General features: G+C 47.0%; 1 protein-coding gene across 3 annotated transcripts in view; it reads right to left on the bottom strand.

Moving 5' to 3' along the window:
* The window catches only part of GABPB2 (GA binding protein transcription factor subunit beta 2), a 515,551-nt gene that overhangs the window by 112,163 nt on the left and 387,057 nt on the right, over positions 1 to 16,331 (bottom strand). The gene's annotated exons all lie outside the window — the stretch shown is intronic.

Genomic DNA, 16,331 nt, shown 5'->3' with positions numbered 1-16,331 from the left:
CATGGCAATCTAAAGGGTCTCAGACTTTGGGTCTTTTTACAGAAAATATTTTATTAAGCAGGTGTAACCAAAACATGTTTTAAAGACTAAGGCAACATGTTCAAACGTAAATGTTTAGGTGAACCCCTGAGTGAATAACACAAACTGAAGGTGTACTTCACCTATGAAGTAAAAATGTGCCCTAAAGTACTAAAATCCCTAAAGTGAACTGGCCAGTCACAACTAATCCTTTAACTTAAACTAAAGGTTTCCGCAATCAAAGGTTTATTAAAAGTGAGTGGTCAGGATAGCTAAATCAAATGGTGCAATGAAGAATATAAACAAAGTCCTTCCCTTGGGTGGAAAGTATTGAGGGTAGAATATCCAACTTAAAGTCCTTCCCTAAATAACTAAAGGTCAACAATTCAAAAGAGGTTTTCTCTTACTGTTTCCTCGGATAAACAGGCCAACTAATCAAACTGAAATCTATTGTCTTCTAGGTGCAGGACCTCTTAGGCAAGGTGTTAGGCAAGATTGTATGCAGTACCCTTTGGGTGCACTACAACAACCCTGACCTCCTGGATATAGGAACCCCAACCTTTAGTATAAGTCTGTCCTTCATAGGTTGGTAGCGCGTTGAGCAGCCAGGCTTATCTCAAGAGGGGGCAATGTGAGCTGTAGGGGAGTTACACAGAGATCCACAGTGACAAGTATTCAAATAAACTCTTACACAAAAGGTTTCTTGATTAAACAATTATTAATTTAACAGTCAGAGCAAGCCTTCTTCAGAAGGGGCAATATAATAGTAGCACACAAATGCACTCCAAAATACACACACTCAAGAGTTTCCCTAAATCAGCAAATACCCATTTGGGATGGCACACAGACACTTCCTACACCCTCAGGTGACTTCAATAGCTAGGACACTGTGGACATTAATATATCACTGTTGCATTTAGGGCAATACTTAGGAGGATGTCAAAGAAACAGATTATAGAATAAAGCAAGAGATCTCACACATTTTCTGAAGCAGGTAAGCACTTTTGCCAACCCCCAATACAAAGTAAGTTAACCCCTTCCTGGAAGGAGGGCTAAACAGAGTCAGCGGGAAGAAGAATTATTCAGGGAGCCAGGCCAAAGTCAATTGGACAAAAGTCAAGGTGAGCTAAAGCAATCCTTGTAGGTAGGTAAAAGTCTTTATAGAATAAGAAGAAATCAAAGTAGGGCCACAAGCTGATTAGGCTTGTGAAGTAAAGAAGCTGTTAACGGGGGGCGCTGTTGCGCACACTGCTGAATGCAGCATTGAGCGCAAGCTCAGTAGGAATGCCGAGGATCTGGACAGAGAACTAGCTGAAAATAGCACGGTTTAAGCTAGAAGCAACAATGAAGGTGTATAAGGGTGAAAACTACCCATATGAGAAAACTTGCAAGAATTTATCCAGTACATCCAAAGTTTTATCGAGGGATCTGCGCGGCCCTGTGCAGCCTGCCGAGTGCGCTTTGGGAACCTTGTGAACTCCGCCCAGCACAATAGCCACAGGTGCCGGAAGGGAGTCCAGGCATATACAGGCCTCTGTCACATTTCCCACATCCGCCGCTACAGAAGCAACGTGGAGGCTCGGAGCTGGATGCTGACATCCCGGAAGGTGAGAGAGTTGGCACCCCCGGCTCCCTGAGATGCGTTATTGCTCCGGTGAGAGGGATCCAAAGAACCGCCTGAGTGGGAAACTGAAAAGAGCCTCTGTCCAGATCACCACTGCGGGTGCCGCCAAAGGGCTCCACAAAGAGCGAGGACATAACCCTGCCAGCACAGAGAGCCACTGACACGGGGCCGCAATCAATGCGGAAAAGCATACATGGTAAACTACGCTGCAGGGGTATTCTATAATACCACCCGGATACATGGGCAGCGAGGCTGAATGGCTAACCAAAAACCTCACGAGGCCGCAACAACCCTGCGTCTCGCCTACCCCAAGGCTTAGCTATATAACCTTCTGCATAGCAGCTTGCAGTGCTGGCAGACAACAAAGGCAAACTAACTGCGTACTACGCCCATAGCCCATATAGTACATGGAGAACTGCATGGGTGGACGCTGCCACTAAACATAACACCTCAACACTACCGGCTCTTATAAAGCCCACGGACTCCAGGCAATACCTGTCCAGCTACTGCACTGTGGCCACGAGGAGCGTGGAAAGGACACACAATGACATAGTGGGCGGGGAGTGCCTAACTAAGTGTAAGGCTGGGTGAACCCGCCCCAACATATCCGGGGTCGGGCGGAAGGTGACAATGCCATAAAGAGGAGAACACCCACAGCCCCATTGCACAGTCACTGAAACATGATGTCATAGATCCTGTGAATACCAGGCCAAGCCCCATCTACACATGGAGAGAGAAACACGCAACCGTAGCAGTACCTGCGAGATCCCTGCTGCCATAAGGAACAGCGCTTACGGCGAGGAAACAACCCCAGGAGCAGGGTACAAAGCCCAAAGGGGCAGCATCCAAGAAAAGCAGAACGATGGATAGGTTTACAACATCAACCAACAAGGCGAACACCATGAGTAGCACCGGCCCTGAACAAATCATGCCTCCCACATCAACCACTGTGGACCCACAAGCGATATTCACATCAATGCAACAAGGCTTTGCCGCCCTGAATGATCAGCTTGATGGTATCAATTCTAATGTTACATCAATCAGGAACCAGCTCGAGAAGGCCACCAATTGCATCACTGATGCAGAAACACGGATTAGCACGACAGAGGATGCGCTTGAAACATTGCGAAACACAGACATGGCCAAGGACCTGGGAACGGTAAAGCTGACATGTGAAGACCTGGAAGCGAGATCTAGCCGCAATAACAAACGCATAGTGGGGGTGCCGGAGGACACACTCAAAGGGCCGATGGAGCTGGCTGTTGAAGGACTGCTCAAAGAATTGCTCGGAGATGATCGCTGGTCACCTATGTTTGTCGTTGAACGCACGCACAGATCACTAGCACCCAGTCCATAACCAGGCACCTACCCGAGGCCGATAATAGCTAGACTGATGAACTACAGGGACAGAGACCTGGTGCTGCAAGAGACAAACAGGAATTGAAGATGGGCTTCAACGTGATTGTTAGGCAGAAACCTGTGCAGTTCCCTTTGGGAACACTGCAAAAGATTTAGGACTACAGGTGTTAGCAGTAAACCCACTTGGTAGCAGTCTGTACCACCCAGATTTACCTGGTAGCTGTGGTTGAGCAGTCAGACTTCTCTCAAGAAGAGTTAGGCAGTATGCAAAGTATACACAATAGGCACTCAGATACAATAATACAAGCAAATAATACAAGCAAACACTGACCAGAGCTTTGGTATCAAAGTATATAATTATTTATTTAAAAACACACTGTTTGAAACACTCCAGCACTCTTATTGTAAAACACAGTTACTATTATAATATATACAACCCTTGTTCCTTATCAGAGAAGTCTTAGTTAACACCACTTATTTCCATACAGAGGTGAGCGCTTAACTGTAGATGGCACTCCAATAAGTTTATGAAGAAGGGAGGGGAAAAAGACAGATTATGGGAAGATACACCACTCTAAGATTTAGGAACACTATTAGCAAGGCAGAAGAGCAAAAGTCACTTGTGAGCCAAAGTCCATAGGCTGAGCCCACTCTTAGAGAGAGAGCAGAGCACAAATGCGCCCAGGATCACACAGTTACACTAGGCTTAAAAAGTCTTGCAGAGAGTTCGAAAAGAGTTTAGAGGCGCTCAGAAAAGTTCAGCCAGGGTGTCCCAGGCTAACATAGGTTCGAAAGCCGGGGGCTAAATCTACCCCGTACAGTCGGTGGCAAGGGAAGCCGGGCGGGACACGGTACTTTAAGTGGGAAGGATCCTCCAGCAGTGGCAGTTGTTCCGGGCAGCGGTTGCAAGTCTCGTCGTCGTCCAGGGGAAGAGAAGATCTCGGTCGTTGCACTGCCAGGGAAGAAACCAGCCGCAGAGTTTTCCGGTTAAAGGTATTACCCTTTAATTCGCGGTTGTGGTAAAACGTGGTATACCGGTTGCCGGGGTGCTTGGTACAGGCAAGGCAGCCACGAGATACGTCGGGAAGGCGAAAAGACGGTGAAACTGGTTATCCCCACCAGTCAAAGGAAGAAGACTCTCTGGCGGGAGATCTCCTCTGTCGTTGGGAAAAGTGGTGAGACGGTCCAGCAGGGCTCCACTGGTGGTGTCGTCGTGGCAGGTCGGCTCAGCTTCTCCCTCGTCGGATTCTTAGGTCCTGTGGCGACTTCTGAAGTTCCAGTCCCCAAAGCCCTGCTTTTATGCAGAAAACCCCCATTCACTCAGCCTAGCTGTCACTCAAACATGCTAAGTGGTGAGCTGGCCGGCTCACCACTTGGGCCAATCAGGACAGAGTGCGACTTGAGTTGCCTAGGCAACTCAGTCCAGGGTGCCTAAATCCCCTCCACCCCTCCTAAGTACCCCAGACAGAGTGGCACCACTTTGGAGGGCTTCTGTGGAGAAGCCTGCCAAAAAGTGGAACAAAGGTCTCGACTTGGGTTGGAGTCACAGAAGAGAACACAAACGCCATTTTAGAACCGAGTTTTTGCAAAAAATACCAACCGGAGAATTGATATTAATTAAATAAACCGGCGGTATGTTCGAGGCTATCGTAATTAAATAAATAAAGATAGTAGCCTCGAACAATGGGAAAATCCCATAGAGAAATATTTGCGGTTGAATATAAAAAGTAGTATCCACTGCCACCAGCCAAAACTCGATCAGGGGGGACGGAGACGTGCCCCCTCGACTAACGGACGCCGGGGCAATCGAATTGCCAAAGCCAGTACGTCCACAATATGATGGTTTGTACTGGTTCTGTTCAGAATTTAAGACTAGTAAAGTCAATGGTGACTTTACAGACCCTGGGAGACAGTAGTCAGTCCCAGGGTATGGAGTCTATACTGGGGAGTCACTATGGCACCCCTGTGTTACTGCACTGAGGGTGCTGTGTAACACACATTACACAAACACATGAAGCCCTATGGAGTAAAAGACCCCATAGCCCATTAAACACATCTAGAGTCAAAGAAACACACTCAAATCATGCCCAAGAGAGAGGGTAAAAGAGTCTCACCCTTGGCAGGAGAAAAAAATAAACCCCAAAAATCCAGCAAAGCTGCTGGGGGACTCACTAGATTAGGAAATTCTGCCTAAACAGAGAATTCTCCCTAACAGGGATACGTGTATTTCCAGACTAGACCCTGGTGGTGCAACAGGAACGACAATCATTCACGGGTGTTAAGAAAATGCTCAGAGAGCACTCGATACCTTATGCAATGTTGTATCCGGCCAAGCTGCGCTTGCAGTACAATAAGACATTTTTTCACATTCCCGGAAGAGGCAGCCACCTTTGTGGAAACAAACATACCACTACCCGACAAGCAGGACCCCGGTGGCAGTGGGGATGCTGCGAATCGCTCACCGATGCAGACCAGATATGTGAGGATAACTAGAGCAAGGCACCAATTGGAAAAACGATGGACACAAGCCTTTATTTGAAACTACCAATATATTAACTCCCTTGAGGAGAAACCGGCACACTGCTAATTACTTCATTTTATTATGTGTACTGTAAACACAATCAAGTTTGGTAACTATAAAGACGGAAATGATGTGGCCCCCGGGCCTCGGCTAACACTGAAGCGGCCCCCCACATGCGAGTGCATGAGTTTGTTAATTTGGTGAGGAGGAGGAGGGCAAGGGGAATGGAGGGATATGCATAGTTGAAGTTCAGGGAACTAGGAGGGTGGGGCGGGGTGAGAGTGATGTGTGGGGTGTTAAAGTTAGCACAGGAGCATGGAAAATATCTGCAAGAGACGCATTTGCTGGGCTGGAATATCAGGCTGATAGATTTGCGCCGGGATGGGGGAGCCACTGTTTTTATACATCTTACTCAACCAGAGCGCAAGGGGGTGATGATATTAATACATAAAACAATACACAACAGAGTGATTCTAATGGTAGGTACGTGGTTAGTGCATGGTAAATTTACTCAACAATATATACGGCCCAAACATCGACGATCCTGATTACTACACCAAAGTGTTCCAGAAATGCGCTCAATACCAAACGGCTTACATAATTTGTGGAGGGGACTTCAACACAAAACATGATACAGGTGTAGGTCGTACGACTAGCACCCCCAGACAACTTACCAACACCGCCCACGTAATAAACACACATAGCCGATCTTGTCCTGAGAGATGTATGGCAATCATTGCACGGACCACAGCGAGCATACACCTTCTACTCATCTGTGCATGATATGCACTCTAGAATCGACATATGGTTGGTATCACAGATGGTCTTGGGCTGGGTGACAGAGGCAACAATACTACCTAGAACATTATCTCACTCCTCACCGATACTGAGATTGCTGTCCATCCCCAGAGGAGTCTACCCACAGAGGCCACCATGGCGATTCAAAGCAGCTGCACTGTCAGACCAAGTGTACAAAATCAGCATGACGCAACATATCACAGAATATTTTGAAAACAATGATGTCTCAATCACAACCCAGGCAGTCCTATGGCAAGCATTCAAGGCTTCAAGGGGCACCGCCATGTCCACCAAGCTAGGTGTACTCAAAGACATACAGAGGGAACCGGGGAGGCGAGAGGAAAGTATAGCTAAACTGCAAGAACAGTATGTGACCGCCCCAAAGGTGCAGACGAAGTCAGACATTAAAAGGCAACTAGAGGAATTCTGAGCAGTGGCAGATTGAGAGTTAAGTTATTTTGATAGGCCAGCAGCAGCTAGGCGATATGGCAAGCAAGAAAGACTCTCTAAATTGCTAGCACGGATGGTGAGAGGGGAAAAGGAATGCACTAATATCCCATGCATAACTCGGAAAGATGGGGTGGTGGTCACGGAGCAGAAGGAAATCGGTGAAGTCTTCTATGACTTCAACGCCAACCTTTACTCCCCACAAAGCACCGCCACAGAGGAAGCAATAGACCGATACCTAGCTACAATACCTACTACTCCATCTACCGAAACCAGAGACGCCCTGGAAAACCCGCTGACGCTCACGGACATAACAGAGGCCGTAAAAGCCTAACCCAACGGGAAGGCTCCAGACTCGGATGGGTTTGGGGCGGAATTTTATAAAGAGTTCGCTGAGATATTGGTACCCCAACTCCATGCTGTCTGGATCGAGGTGCTAAGCACAGGCAAACTACCTGAAACAACCCACAAAGCAATCATAATTCTGCTGCTCAAACCCGGGAAGCACCCAGAGGAATGCGGATCCTATCACCCGTTGTCCCTAATAAATACGGATGTGAAGATATTCACAAAGATACTAGCCACACACCTGAACCCCCTAATGCCACACATGTTCCATGAAGATCAGGCAGGCTTTGTATTGAGTAGGTCCACGGCCTCTAATATACGTCATTGCTAAAACATACTGATCACGATCCCCGAAGACACTCCGGGAGTGGCACTGGCACTAGACATGTAGAAGGCCTTTGACACAGTATACTGGCCATTCCTGTTTAGGGTCCTAAACAACTATGGCTTTGGGCCAAAATTCATAAGCTAGCTATGTATACTCTACACGCACTCATTTGCCAGAGTATGCGTCAACGGGATGTTCTCGGCGATCCTAGAGCTACCAGGGGGCACGCAGCAAGGTTGCCCGCTGTCCACACTGCTGTTTGCGCTGGTGATAGAACCACTAGCAGATCTGCTGAGGGTCAAGCCACAGCAGAGCAGGGATATCGCTGGCTGGCAAGATAGAGATCATAACTTTATATTTAGATGACATATGTTATATCTGAAAAACCCAGAGACTAATCTGAGGAAGGTGCTACATGCATTCCAAGAATTCAGGGAATACTCTGGTCTGAGGCTGAATGCAGCCAAATCCGAAATGTTCCCGCTCACAGAGGCAACCAGAAAACCCACAAAACTATATGGACTAACATGGGCTCCCCATCAGGTGAAATATCTGGGTGTTGAGATACCACGCACAACACAACTCGCCCATACTCTAAATTATGGAACACTCATAGATGCGCTCTGTGCTAAGCTCGACCGATGGAAACGTCTCCCGAACTCGCTGATGGGCAGGCTGACGTTGATCAAAATGATTATACTTCCCCAAGCTGTTCTATCTGTTCAGCACAGTCCCAGTGTGGCCGGACAGATCATTCTTTGCTAAAATAAAGGGTGCATGCTCAGCATTCATATGAAACGGCCAGCCCAGAGTAAGCTAGAAACGGCTCACCAGGCCATATGTACAGGGGGGGGGGCTAACCGCCCCCGATTTTGAGCTATACTACCTCTCAGCGCAGGCTCATTACGCGACATACTGGACAGAAGGGGGCCCCAGTGTCCCACATGCAACCATTGAGACATAGAAAATGGGCCATACGAAGCTATTACACAGAGTTGCTGAAGGGAAAGCCAGAAACGACAACACCACTAACTCGGCACTGGTAAAATGAGGAGCATGGACCAGGATGGCGGGTAACCCCGGGCACGCCATGTTATACAACCCAATCATGACATTGTGGGATGCGCCATATCTACCCCCAACACACGATGCAATACTGGCCGCGCACTGGAAGGACAGAGGGGTAAACTATTTTGGGGACTTATTTGTTAATAAACAATTCATCAGCTGGGATGGGATTAAGGCGACCATAGTCGATAACCCTATGCAGAGGCTACAATATCTATGATTGCGCTCAGCAATGGCAAACACGTGGGAAGACTTCCCAACAGAACCATCATCACACCCAGGCCTGGGATACATATCCACCTCAAGCATAACTAAGACATCTGCTTCCACACTGTACAAAATTACACTGACAATCGGGGAAGCCCAACCTCAGATGTTATAGGAAAGTGGGAACATGATCTGGGACACACCCTTACAGACACTCACTGGTCACAACTATGTGGATTGACGAAGAACATATCCTACAACTCACTATATCGTCTGATACACTATAAGATCAGACACAGAACCCACTTCACCCCGGCCAAACTCAAAAGAAGGTACCCTGCAGCAAATGTGAAATGCCCAAGATGTGGGAGCGAGGAAGCAGACATGTTACATATGCTGTGCTCATGTACAAGTTTAACAGAGTACTGGGCAGACTTGTGTAGAGCGCTGAATGAGATGTCAGATCGGTCTATAGCATGGGACCCGAGGGTATGTGTGTTGGGATTTGTACGCAGGATGAACCCTATCTGGCTCAAGTTTCCCAATTTTAGTGTATTATTGGCAAAGCGAGTCATATTAATGTGATTGAAATGTATGGAACCACCCACACTGAGTGACTGGGATAAGGACAGGACATGGGTGAATGATTGTGAGGTCTAGTACGCTGGTCTATTACCTATGACCAGCCGCCCAAAAGACATATGGGGCAGGTACAGGCAATATCTTAAAGATAAATGTGGAAAAGAGGAAGAACCAACCGAAATGTAATTATAAACATGATATGCTCCCAATAAGCAAGGCATTGAATAACTAACAATAAGAGATCTATGTGATCATTGAGACCACACAATTGCGATGGCCGAAAATGCGGACTTTTTTTTTATTAAACCCTCTTTGCAACACATAGATATGCGGGGGGAGGGGCGACCCCCCCAAAGCCTCCATATTACTGTAATATTCCCATACCCCCCACATATATATGTGGTGTAAGGGGGGTATACATTTTTTTTTTAAAAAGCAGCATTTCCGGCCGTCGCAATTCTAAGGTCGACATTTTTGTACTATTCCACGATAAGCATTGCAAAGTAGATAATGTGATGTTGTAATCTGTACAAGTTAAATAAAAGTTTTTTTAAAAAAGTATCTGTTAGCAACTCTGCAGAAGCAACAAAGACACGTCTCCATTGAGGACAAGTGAGGTTACACAACAAGAGCCAAGTTCTTACAGTACCTTTGGTTAGAAGAAAAGGGCTTTGGCGCGCTTCTGTTCCTGATCAGGTCTGCAGATTCTGTGTTCCTGGGCCTCAGTCGTGGGGACAAGAGGGAGGACATCTAGAGGACTCCTGCCCTGCAACGGGACGGTCGGCGACAGAAAGGGACCAACATCTATTCAGTTTCAGCTCCTCGCGTATCAGCAAATCGCAACACTGCAGACTCTTGGCTGTCAAGATGGGCTTTCCTTGCATCTGGGGTCCAGCACTCTGTTGAGGTGGCTCAGGCTCGGTCAGTCCTGCTTCCTGGGAGTCCTGAGGATCTTCCTGGAGCTCTTGGCAAACTTAAAAGCAACACACGATCTGATGTGCAACCAGAAAACCCACAAAACTATAAGGACTAACATGGGCTCCCCATCAGATGAAATATCTGGGTGTTGAGATAGCACGCACAACACAACTCGCCCATACTCTAAATTATGGAACACTCATAGATGCGCTCTGTGCTAAGCTCGACCGATGGAAACATCTCCCAAACTCGCTGATGGGCAGGCTGAAGTTGATCAAAATGATTATACTTCCCCAAGCTGTTCCATCTGTTCAGCACAGTCCCAGTGTGGCCGGACAGATCATTCTTTGCTAAAATCCAGGGTGCATGCTCAGCATTCATATGGAACGGCCAGCCCAGAGTAAGCTGGAAACGGCTCACCAGGCCATATGTACAGGGGGGATAATCGCCCCCTACTTTGAGCTACACTACCTCTCAGCGCAGGCTCATTACGCGACATACTGGACAGAAGGAGGCCCCAGTGTCCCAGATGCAACCATTGAGACATAGAAAATGTCCCTGGCTCTTCGGTTCCAGCAGCAACTGCAATGGAAATACAACCAGCTTCGAGTGATGCCTAGGTGGCTAACTTTGGAGTTGATTGGTCCCACCAGCTCAAGGGAAGAAGTCGTCCTTGAAGTATCTTCTCTGTCAATGGAGTTTCGGGCAATTAGGACCTGCAGCAGGGCTTCACGTGCAAACCAACGGTCCAGAAGGTGCACCAGACGTCTCCTTCAAGTTTTTCTTCGGATTTCTTCGTCCAGTGGTCGACTCTGCCTTCCAAGCCAAAAAGCCTTGCCTTTTATGCTCCCATTCATTACAGCCTAGCTGTCAGTCAACCAGCAGGGTGGCTGTCTTTGACGGACAGTCAGCCGGCCAATCACCTAAGAGTGCATTTCTTTCTCCTAGGAGACAGAGCAAAAGGAGTTTCGGGCACCTCCCTCAATTCCTGATCCCGCCAGACACCCCGGACTTGTGAATCCCACCAAAGACAAAACGAATAAAGGGACCAAACCTGGTTTGGCACAGAGAGTAAATCTCAAGCACCCTTCCACAAAGAAATGGCGAAAAAAGAAGACCAGGGACATATTGACAAAAAATTGCACAATTGGGTGCTTTACTGCAGCTGCGAACGCAGCCCGCGGTAAAAGCAGACCATGGTAGTTAAAAGTAAACCACTGCCACCAGCCATTCATCGAGGAAAGAGTAACAGATATTACATGAGAAGCTAGACAAATGGGATACTAAGTAACCCCTCCAGCACCCTACTGTAAGATGGTGTGTGGTGGGTCTAGAAACTTACAAAATGTAAGTAAAGTCAATTTCACTTCACTGCTCTTGAAAACAGTAGTTTATCCAAGAAAAGGTATTTAAACCTTTGGGAAATCTGAAAGACTTCTCTGAGCCACTGCAAAATCACATTAAGTTACATGAGAGAGTGGTAAAAAGGGTCTTGCTCTAATTAAAAGTCCTAAAATCCAGCAATGTTGCTGGGGTTCTCTAAGGTAGAGGGGAATTAGCACATTTCTGAGAATTCTCCCTAACACAAAGGATCAGCTGTGTCCTGTGCTTTGGTTCTCTATCTCCGCTCCTCGGATGATTCGACCCTCCCTCTCTCTCTCTCTCCGGCATGACTCCCTTTCCTTCATGAGTCTATTTTCATTATATTCCTTCTCTCCTTTGCCGCTCACGTCCTCAGGAAACCTGGATTGTCGCCCCTCTCCTCCTCAGGGGATCTTTGCTTTTGCCCCTTTTCCTCTCAGATAGACTGCTTCTGCCTTGGTCTCCCTTTACCAGGATTGTATAAAGTTTTTGCCTTAGCCTCTTCTCAGGCAGGTCAGCCCTTTCCCCATTCTGGCTTAGGTGGGCTGCAGGGGTACTCGCCTTCCCACTGGGTCAATCCGTTTCCTCCAGGCAGGCAGTGCTACAGGGTAGTCCAAGCTCCTTCACCCAGGCAGCAACTTCAACTTTGGGATACAGCTCCTGTTCCTGCAGCAGCATCTGGAGAGAAGTACAGGGAACCTGTCCCTGACTTAGTTCAGAATGAGATGGCTTTGCTTTAATAGCCAGACTCCTCATCCTGTTGGCTACCAATTGGTGGAAAGTGATATATCGGGCTCTCACGGGTCCAAGAAGTGCTCTGAGTTGATAGTACGGGTTCGAGTCTTTGCTAAATTTCAACTGATTCTCCTACAACGTAATACCCATCTCACAGCCAAACATTCCATGCCAACATTCTAACCAGCAAAACCCATACTGACCTCATGCAAGGGCAAGAAATATACAAACGCAACACATATTCCCCCTCACACAAAACCAAAAAGCGACCCAATGAAAATTGAGACAGTAGGAAAGGAAAAATGACGAAACAAAGTCACCACCACAACCCCTACCTACCAAACTAAGCTTTGATCTAGAAGCTCAACCCACTGAACCACCGGTAGCTTAATATAGTTAACACTAATAAATCACTCAACTAAAGTGTTGCAGGCCCTTAACGCCGTCTGTTCAGTGGTGGTGCAGGACAAAAGTAAGGTTGTCAACGGAGCCAGTGTTTGGGAAGTTGCATCTGATGGATGTTCTGTATGTACTGCAGCCAAGAATCACAAGTCATGTGATTGTCATCACAAGTCTCCGGATTGTGTTTCTGTCAGTAATTCGGATGGTGAAGAGTTATCAGAGGGGCGGCTGTGTAATAGTCTGTCAAAGTTACAGACTCTCAAAGACTTTAGGTTTCTACCTCGACTCCACACTAATCTTAAGTAAACAAGTCGTCAACTCTATGGTATCGGCAACAGCCTACACATGCAAGCTAATCCGGGCCGGCAGGCCATTCTTATCTAAACCAAGTTGAATCATCCTTGCTAACGCATTAATATTGTCAAAATTGGCTTACTGTAAATCCCTATATCAATGAGCCAACAAGTATATTCTGGACAAAATCCAAATATTACAGAACAACGCTCTAAGAACTGCTTTGTATATTCCTAATAGAGAACATGTATCTGATCTTAGGAACGAATATCATTGGTTGAAGATAAATGATAGAATCCTACTTAAAACAGCCTCCCTTACCCACAAGTGCCATAACAAAGCAGGACCCCCGTACTTAACTGAGAGAATAGTCAGAAAAACAACCATCCGCCCCTCCAGATCTGCCAACTCATTCTGCCTCAACATACCGCAATTTAAACTAAAAAAAAAAATCTGGTGGTAGCAGTTTCCCAGTCAAAGCTGCCCAGACTTGGAATGCACTTCCCCCTCTCACTCAGAGTTGACCAATCCTTCCTCAGTTTTAGACGCAATACACTGAACTGGTTACGATATAATGACCTGCGATTCTGCTGTGGCTTACTCTGTATGTATTTTATTCCACACTATTTTTTACTTACTGTATAACTTTGCATGCATGCCTGTATAATCCTATGATGTACCATGTAATCTAAACCTAATGTATTCTTGTACTCGTTGCGCCCAGTTACCTCCAGGTTCGGTGCGCCCTACAAATAAAAGTTTTTCATGCAACATTTTAATGTTACCCTTTCTACAATTAACGGCTGGTGGCAGTGGTTTATTTTTTCCTACCATTGTGTGTTTTGACCGCGGACTGCGTTCGCAGCTGCAGTAAGGCACATATGGGTGCCCATTTTGTCAAAATGGCCCCGGTGTTCTTTTTTTGCTATTTCTTGTTGGAAAGGTCCTTCTTGAGATTCACTCTGCGCGCCAAACCAGGTTGGTCCCTTCGTTCGATTTGTCTTTGGCGGGATTCATTTGTGAAACCCATCTCTGGCTCCAGCGTATCTGGCACGGGCAGGAAGTGAGGGAGGTGTCCGGAATTCCCTGTGCTTAATCCCCTTTGTTACAGGAAAGCATTCAAAAGGTGATTGGCCGGCTGGCTGTCCTTGCAGGACAGCGACCCTGCGGTGTGATTGACAGCGAGGCTGTGAATGAAAGGGAGAAACCTGAACAAAAGGCAAGGCTTTTTGCTTGGAAGGCAGAGTCGACCACTGGACGAAGGAATCCGAAGAAGAACTTGGAAGAGACGACCTGCTGCAACTCCTGGACCGCTGGCTTGCCCGGTGAAGCCCTGCTGCAGTGCTGAAGCTCCGAATTCGCCTCGACTAGAGAAGCCCTGCAAAGGACGACTTCTCCCCTTGGGTTAGTGGGACCAATCGACCCCAAGACAAGCTCATCTAGAAATCCTCTCTGAGCTGGCTGTACTTCCATTGCTGCTGCAGGAACCTCTTGCCAGGGAGAGGAATGTTAGGCAAAGTTTGTATGCAGTTCCCTTTGGGACCACTACACACAACTAGGACTACAGGTGTAAGCAAAACCAACCTTTGGTATAAGTCTGTACTACACAGTTTTGGTAGTAGAGCTGAGCAGCCAGGCTTATCTCAAGTGGGAATGTGAGGTGTTACATAGGGGTCTACAATTACAAGTATTCAGATAGACACTTATACTCAAGGTATCTTGCTAAAACACATTATTTATTACACAGTCAGAAAACATTCATTAAAAGGAGGCAATCAATATCACATAAAAATATACTGCAGTACTTCACACTATCCGGTTCTGTGACATTTAAACTACTTTGAAGGAGGAGCAAAATGGCATTCAGAGCATTTGAAGTAGGAGCAAAAAGGCATAAGATAATAAAACGAATAATACAAGTACTCTTAACCAGTGCAAATAGTTTGAGTTCACCAGAGGTGTTGATTCTGGGGTGGGGAGGGGTGAACGAGTGCTGGGGAGAATTCTCAAAAATGTGCTAATTCCCTTCACCTTAGAGACCCCCAGCAACTTTGGGGAGTGTGTGAGCTTTTTTTCCCACGCTCTCATGTATTTTGATGTGTGTTTTACTCTTGTGTTCTTTGATTATTGAGTTTTAGACAACTCCATAGGCACCATCTTTTCATGTGTCACAGCACCGTCAGTGCAGTGACACAGGGAAGCCTTTTAGGCTCTCTCAAGGTTTAAACACCGTCTCTGGGATAAACTACTGTTTCCCAGAGAATGTAAAGTTAAGTTGACTTTACTAGGCTTTTTAAATTTCCAGACCCAGCACACACCTTCTAATATGGGATACTAGGTAACCCCTCCAGCACTCTAGGTCTAGAAACTCATGTAGCAGTCAAATGCTACCTTTTCTTATCGAACAATGAACTACCATGATTTTTCCCGACCGTGAACACCGGTAGCTAAAAATCACGGGAGCCATGTTTTTTAAGATGGCGTCTGAGCCCTCCTATGTTTAAACAGGTCCCGGTTGTCTTTTTACGCCATTTCTCTTTGGAAAGGTCCTTCTAGAGTGTGTCTCTGCGCACCAAACCAGGTTTGGTCCCTTTGTTCCTACGCCTTTAGCAGGCTTCCGGACTAAATACCGCTGCTGGCGCCCGAGTGTCAGGGGTGGGCAGGAAGTGAGGGAGGTGCCAAGAACTCTCTATGCTTAGTCTCCTAGGAGACCCAACTGCACTCTGGCGTGATTGGCTGGCTGACTGTCCGGCAAGGACAGCCACCCTGCTGGGTGAGTGGTAGCTAGGCTGGAATGAATGGGAGAAAACTGTTTAAAAGGCAAGTCTCTTGGCTTGGAAGGCAGAGTCGACCACTGGAACGAAAGAACCGAAGACGAGCTGGAAGAGGACGGCTGCTGCAACTCCTGGACCGTTGGTTTGCCCAGTGAAGCCCTGCAGCAGGTCCGAATCGCTAAGTTCATCTCGACAGAGAAGACCTTCAAGGACGACGTCTCCCTTTGAGTTAGTTGGTGGGACCAATGAACTCGTAAGCCACCGGGACAACATTCTCAGAGCTGATTGTATTTTCCTCAAAGTGCTGCAGGAAACCGAATAGCCAGGGAGAAGGACACCAGTTTGGTGCTTGAAGAAAGCTACCGGAATCGAAGATTTGCCAGCTTTGTGACCAGTCCCTGTGCAGTGCAAGAGTCCCCCGACATCCTCCCTCTTGTCCCCACGACTGAGGCTCAGGAACAGCGAGATCTGCAGGAACTGCCAGGAACAGAAGTCTTCAGCTGCTTCTTTTTCTTCAATATAAGGTACTGTGAAAATCCGACTGAG

The sequence above is a fragment of the Ambystoma mexicanum genome, chromosome 1p (genome assembly GCF_040938575.1).
Source record: "Ambystoma mexicanum isolate Mex_15411 chromosome 1p, UKY_AmexF1_1, whole genome shotgun sequence".
NCBI lineage: Eukaryota > Metazoa > Chordata > Amphibia > Caudata > Ambystomatidae > Ambystoma > Ambystoma mexicanum.
This window is presented reverse-complemented; position numbering and strand designations above follow the sequence as displayed.